Raw genomic sequence first — 6440 nt, 5'->3', positions numbered from 1 at the left:
GCAATGGCGCGATCTCAGCTCATTGCAACCTCCGTCTCCCGGGTTGAAGCTATTCTACCTCATCCTCCCGAGTAGCTGGGATTACAGGCATGCACCACCAAGGCCGGCTAATTTTGTATTTTTAGTAGAGATGGGGTTTCTCCATATTGGTCAGGCTGGTCATGAACTCCCGACCTCAGGCGATCCACCTGCCTCGGCCTTCCAAAGTGCTGGGATTACAGGCATGAGCCACGGTGCCCGGCCAGCATGCAGGTTTTTTTTTTCACCAGAAACACGTGCACTTTATTGAATGCCATTGTAGAAAAGTGTGTGAGGATAAAGGGCTGACACAGGACTGGGCTCCAGGGCAGGGCAAGGAATGGAAGGTGGAGTATGTGGGATTCAGGTCATGGGCAAAGCTCCTGGCCTGGATGATGCCTCCTGATCGATCGATAGGCTTGGAAGATCAACACTGGGATGACGATGAGCAGAATGCTCATGAGGTCCGCAATCAGGGCCCCGTTGTTCAGGCACTTGGCGGTGGAGGCATAGGCCTGGGCCCCAGTCAGGCCGCTAACCATCTTCCTGTCCCTAGACTTCACGGAGTAAGTGAATGCTATGAAGCCCAGGCAGCAGGGGTTCATGAAGAGGGGGTTGAACAGGGACCAGGCGACACGGTCGGGCACGGAGGTCTCGCTGCGGATGTGGATCATGGTGGACAGCGGGGATCAGGTTGTGGGGCGCCCTCAGCACAGCCACCTCGTGCTCCTCCTTGAGCACCTCAGAGTTGGGGGGCTGGCCGTTGCTGACAGGGGAGAAGAACGTTTGGACAGTGTGGTTCGTGGTGTCCAGCGAAGACCAGCGGTGGTCAGTTACTCGGATGGTTCTCAGTGGGCCCTCCCTTCCCCAGTAGTTTCGTTTTCTCAACAGTTTCCTCTTTGTGGCATTTGTCCAGCATGCAGTTTTTAAGATCAGAGATGGAAGAGTACAGCACATGTGTAGGGAAGAGAGTGCTAGTTGCCTCCCCAGTATCCGTTTTCTTCTTCTGTTTTTAAAAATTATTTATTTTTTTAGAAATGGGGTCTTGCTCCATTACTCAGGCTGGAGTGCAGTGGCACCATCATGGCTCACTGCAGCCTCTTAATTCCTGGGCTCCAGTGAGCCTCCCGCCTCAGCCTCCTGAGTAGCTGGTACTACAGGCATGTGTCATCCCGTCCCGCTAATTTTTAAATTTTTATTAGGGATGAGGTCTTGCTATGTTGCCCACGCTGGTCTCAAACTCCTGGATTCCAGTGATCCTTCCTCCTCAGCCTCCCAAATGCTAGGATTACAGGTGTCAGCCACCACACCCGGCCTCCTTTTATGGACATAATGATGACAGCATTTCTTGCAGATAGAAGGAACAAGTAGCCAAGTTCTGGCCCATGGGATATACATGAAAGTCATCAGGTGGGGATTCTAAGGCAGTTCCTTACAAAGGGGGCTGATTCAGTCTTTCTTCTGTGTCTGGAATGGGGATGTGATGTCTGGAGCTGCAGTAGCTGTCTTAAGGATGGAAGCCAGCCCTGTACATATCCTCAGACTTTACATCTAATGAGGGAAAAATAAATCCCTATCTTGTCTAAGCCACTATCACTCAGGACCATGCTACTTGCAGCTGAATGCAATTCCCAAGTGACTCAAGAGGGTCTGTCAATATCTCCTTCTTTGCCCTCTCCTTTGCCAAGATGGTCTTAGGTGACCATTTCTCCTTGAGAGGCTTCTGAGAAGCAAACTGAACAAAGGGAAGGGAAGTGGCTGAGATATGGAGCCAACCCTGAGAGGAGGTCCAGAGTACTTAGGAGACAGGTCCTCCAGAGATGACCCAGGCTTCCCACTTAAGTGTCCAGGAAAGGTAGAGGGACCCCAGACTCAGCTCTCATCCACTATTCCCCTCAAAAATAAATTTGCGGGTGAACATGTAACATACGAGGCACAATTAGATCTCCAGTAATGTTACTTATCCTCCCAAGTACACACAGCCAATATTTGAAAATGCTTGATTGGGCACGGTGGCTCATGCCTGTAATTCCAGCACTTTGGCAGGCTGAGGCGGGTGGATCACCCGAGGTCAGGAGTTTGAGACCAGTCTGGCCAACATGGCAAAACGCGGTCTCTACTAAAAATACAAAAATTAGCTGGGCGTGGTGGCACATGCCTGTAATCCCAGTTACTTGGGAGGCTGAGGCAGGAGAATCACTTGAACCCGGGAGGCAGAGGTTGCAGTGAGCCAAGATCGTGCCATTGCACTCCAGCCTGGGCGACAGAGCATGACTCCAGCTCAAAAAAAACAAAAACAAAAACAAAAAAAAACAGAAAAGAAAAAAGAAAATGCTCAAATGTCCATAAACCATGCCAGAGTTTTCCTTATTGCCACCCTTGGGTTAGAGCCCTGGACTGAGGCTGTGATGGCCCTGGGGTGAGGGTGATCAGGCCAGAGGCATTACTATGGAACTGTCACGCCCTGTGACCAGACTACAGAAGTGGTCTGTGGCTCCCTATCTCTGGGGAGGGATGGCCACAGAGGCTCCCCCACTGGTAAGGACAGGCCTGCGAGGACAGAGAGGGCTCAGGTGGACAGGGAAGCTCTTTACCTAAACCTCACATCATGTGGGTGAAGAGACAGCCCAGAGAGGGCGAATGGCTCCTTCAAAGTCACACAGCACTAAAGGCAGGACAGGTGCCAGAATGTGTACAAAATCCATAGTTGGCATCTGAATACAACGGACACCTATTTTGCTTTGTTCTGGCTGTTCTTCTTGCCTGAAATGCTCTTCTCCCAGATATCCACAATGATCGCTCCCCTTGGCTACTTCACACACCACCTCAAACATCACCTTCTCAGTGAGGACCTCCCTGACCTCTCATTTAAAGTTGCACTCCTGGCCAGATGTGGTGGCTCACTCCTGTAATCCCAGCACTTTGGGAGGCCGAGGTGGCAGGATTGCTTGAGGCTAAGAGCTGAAGAGCTATCTGGCCAACATAGTGAGAACCCAACTCTGTTTTTATTTTTTAAATTTTATTATTTTTTGAGACGGAGTCTTACTCTAATGTCCAGGTTGCAGTGCAGTGGCGCAATCTCAGCTCACTGCAACCTCCGCCTCCTGGGTTCAAGCGATTCTCCTGCCTCAGCCTCCTGAGTAGCTAGAATTAAAGGTGCGTGCCATCATGCTCAGCTAATTTTGTTATTTTTAGTAGAGATGGGGTTTCACCATGTTGGGCAGGCTTGTCTTGAACTCTTGACCTCAAATGATCTGCCCACCTTGGCCTCCCAAAGTGCTGGGATTACAGGCATGAGCCACCACGACTAGCCCCTGACTCTATTTTTTTAAAAGGTAAAATAAATAATTAAAGTTGCACTCCCAACTCCCCTTTTCTTATCTCCTCTTGTTTCTCCCTAACATCTTTCGTCACCTGATTCACCATGGTTTACTGAACATCAGCTCCATGCTGCAGGGATTTTTTTTTTGTCTGTTTCACTGCTGTATCCCCAGCACCTAGTGCACTACTGGGCACAAGGCAGGTTAAGTCCTCAATATATACTTATTAACAGAACAAATAAATACCAACCTTCGCCAATAGCGTTACCACAGGTGAAGGGCACAATGAAAATGCTTGAGTGGCTTCTTCTAGTGCAGAAGTGTCCCTGAACGCATAACCCATCCCCATGGACACACTGTGCTGTGTGTGCCCGTCGAGTCCTGTATCCGCTGCCCCAGGACAGGAGCTGCAACCCCTGAGCTCACAGACCTTGCTGATCCTTTATGAACCAATACGCACCCTCAGAAGGGCACAGTTGACAAAACGGGTGCTGCTGTTAGGTTTCTATTCATTGTCAAATACTCAAAAGTAGCTATGAATTCTAAAAGAAAATCTGCTTAGAGAGGAGCTAGCAAGACATCTTTGCTCAGGAGTGAGGCCTATAAGGAAAAATGGAATATCCCGCTCTAAAAACTATAAACAAGCCTTGTGTGAAAATGCTTTGTGATGTGCTGTTTCCTATCACAGAATGGAACCTGTGTTTTGATTCCAAGGTTCGCAACACTCTACAAAGCTTAAATTTTCTCTGCTGCTTTCTTTGTAGAAAAAACAAAGGTTGCTTTTCCAAGTCTTTGTGATCGTGGCCTTCTATTACTGTGAGGTATTTACTGGATATTTATGTTATGTAGTGGTCTGAAGTCAGAGAGCTTCAGTCTGGCCACTTAGTGGGTGACCACGGGGCTGAGCATCAGTTTTTCTAACCTAATAAATGGGAATAACCGTGGCACTTACCTTATCAGAATAACAGCTCCTCTTGTGTGAGCTGTTGACCAGGAGGGCACACTCAGGAGCTGCTGGGGCTCTGGCATGCTCTAGATGCTCTAGATCTTGACCTGGGCAATGGTTATGCAGGGCGTGCATAGGAGAGAAGTCATCACGCTGAGCCTGTAAGTTCTGTGTTCTTTACTGTATGTAAATTATACCTCAATCACAAGGAAAAATTAGTTCTTACTTCTGGAGGTTGTGAAGATGGAATAGAAAGAATGTAAACTATGCCTGACTTATGGAAAAACAATTTTAAAATGACTCTACAGTGTGAATGTGAATGTGTAAGCTTGTGTGTGGTTGGTGTGAGATTATGTGAACCTGTGGGTGTGATGTGTCTGCATATGAACTAAGGTAACAGTAATGAGTGTGCACCTGGGTGTCAGTATGTGGATGCACATGTATTGCATGTGCCTATGTCCCCATGTGAGCAGTGCACAGAACTGCACAGGTATGCTGGATTACATGCTTGTGAATGGTTGTGTGCATGTGCAGGTAATGTGGAGGCTTCTGTGCTCTGAATCCACATGTTCTACACAAGACAGAGCCTGAATCTCAAGACAGTGGCTCTAGGACCTAGCTGTGCTCCTTACATGAAGTAAAGTAGGGACTGGCCAGCAGCAGGGTGTGCTCCTCGCCTCCCCCTCACCCAGAAGGAAGCAGGAGACTGAAGGCCTGGATAAAGGTTCCCAGCGCCCCCTCCCCTCCCACAGCTGCAAACTCCTCAAAGATGCAAATCACCCTCTCCTCCATGCAAACCAGTCCTGAGAGCCAAGGGTGCTTCCCCTCAGGCCCAACCACCACCACTATGATTGGACCCCACTAGACCCTGGCTGCCCAGCCTGGGGATGGGAGCCAGCTGGAGTCGGTTCCTGTTTCCCAACCAGTCACTGATGTTTTTCCCCCTGGGGTGCCTTGGCTCTCCCTGATGGCTCAGGTGTTGTAGAGAAAGTCTGGGCTAGGAGTGGTCCACACAGACTGTGGGACTCTGGGGAAGGTAGTGCTGTCTCATCTTTGGGGATGCTCTCAATGGCGACTACCATCCCAAAGCACTGGGGCAAAGCCTGGCTCTCCCAGACCCTCCTGCCTGGCATATTCGTTGTGGGCCTCACTCACAGGACCCTTAGCCTGGATTCCCTATTGGTGCTCACTTTTCCCATCTCCTAGGTCCTATCTCCCCATCAGAAACATGTTTCTTCATCAGCCCTGGATGACGTACATCACAGGACCCAGCAGGGGTTCAACACAGAGATTCCCTCCCAACCCACCCTGACAACTCCTGCAAACCCACCACCTCTCTGCAGGCATCCCCGACCCCAAGCTTTCATCTCCATGGCCATGGGCCCCTGGTTAGAGTGTGCTCAACTGTCAAGAAGCTGAAATGTGTGGGGGAGAGGTGGGAGGAAGCAGGTTTTAATTCTTTTTTTTTTTCTTTTGAGACGGAGTCTCGCTCTGTCGCCCAGGCTGGAGTGCAGTGGCCGGATCTCGGCTCACTGCAAGCTCCGCCTCCCGGGTTCCTGCCATTCTCCTGCCTCAGCCTCCCGAGTAGCTGGGACTATAGGCACCGCCACCTCGCCCGGCTAGTTTTTTGTATTTTTTAGTAGAGACGGGGTTTCACCGTGTTAGCCAGGATGGTCTTGATCTCCTGACCTCGTGATCCGCCTGTCTCGGCCTCCCAAAGTGCTGGGATTACAGGCTTGAGCCACCACGCCCGGCCGGATGGTTTTAATTCTTATGACACTTCTGGGGTAGAAACTATCCTCATTTTACAGATTAGGACATTGAAGTTCTGAAGCCTACATATACTGACCACAGTCACATGGCTGATAAACAGCAGAGCCTAGATTCAGACTGAAGCTCAACGACCTGGGTGGAGGGCAGAGGCAACACTCGCCCTTGAGGGGTGGGAATTTGGGAAATCCTTGCAGGGGAGGCCAGGCCAGGGCAGTGTTCATCCTTTCCAGGTGAGGTCTGGGCCCCATGGCACCCTCTGCTGGCCATAAACACACCCCCACACCAGCTGAGGCGGCCATGTTCCTAGCACCCCAAGGACCACTCATGCTCCCACAACGTGGATCAGCAGCCACAGCCTGAGACAAGGATTTCCTCATAGCTCG

The 6440-nt window shown here is 50.3% G+C and overlaps 1 pseudogene; it reads right to left on the bottom strand.

The window, feature by feature from the left end:
• Positions 1-253: 253 nt before the first annotated feature.
• LOC141410120 (interferon-induced transmembrane protein 3 pseudogene) lies at positions 254-1118 on the bottom strand (annotated as a pseudogene).
• Positions 1119-6440: the final 5322 nt, after the last annotated feature.

This window comes from Macaca fascicularis, chromosome 4, assembly GCF_037993035.2.
Source record: "Macaca fascicularis isolate 582-1 chromosome 4, T2T-MFA8v1.1".
Taxonomy (NCBI): domain Eukaryota; kingdom Metazoa; phylum Chordata; class Mammalia; order Primates; family Cercopithecidae; genus Macaca; species Macaca fascicularis.
This window is presented reverse-complemented; position numbering and strand designations above follow the sequence as displayed.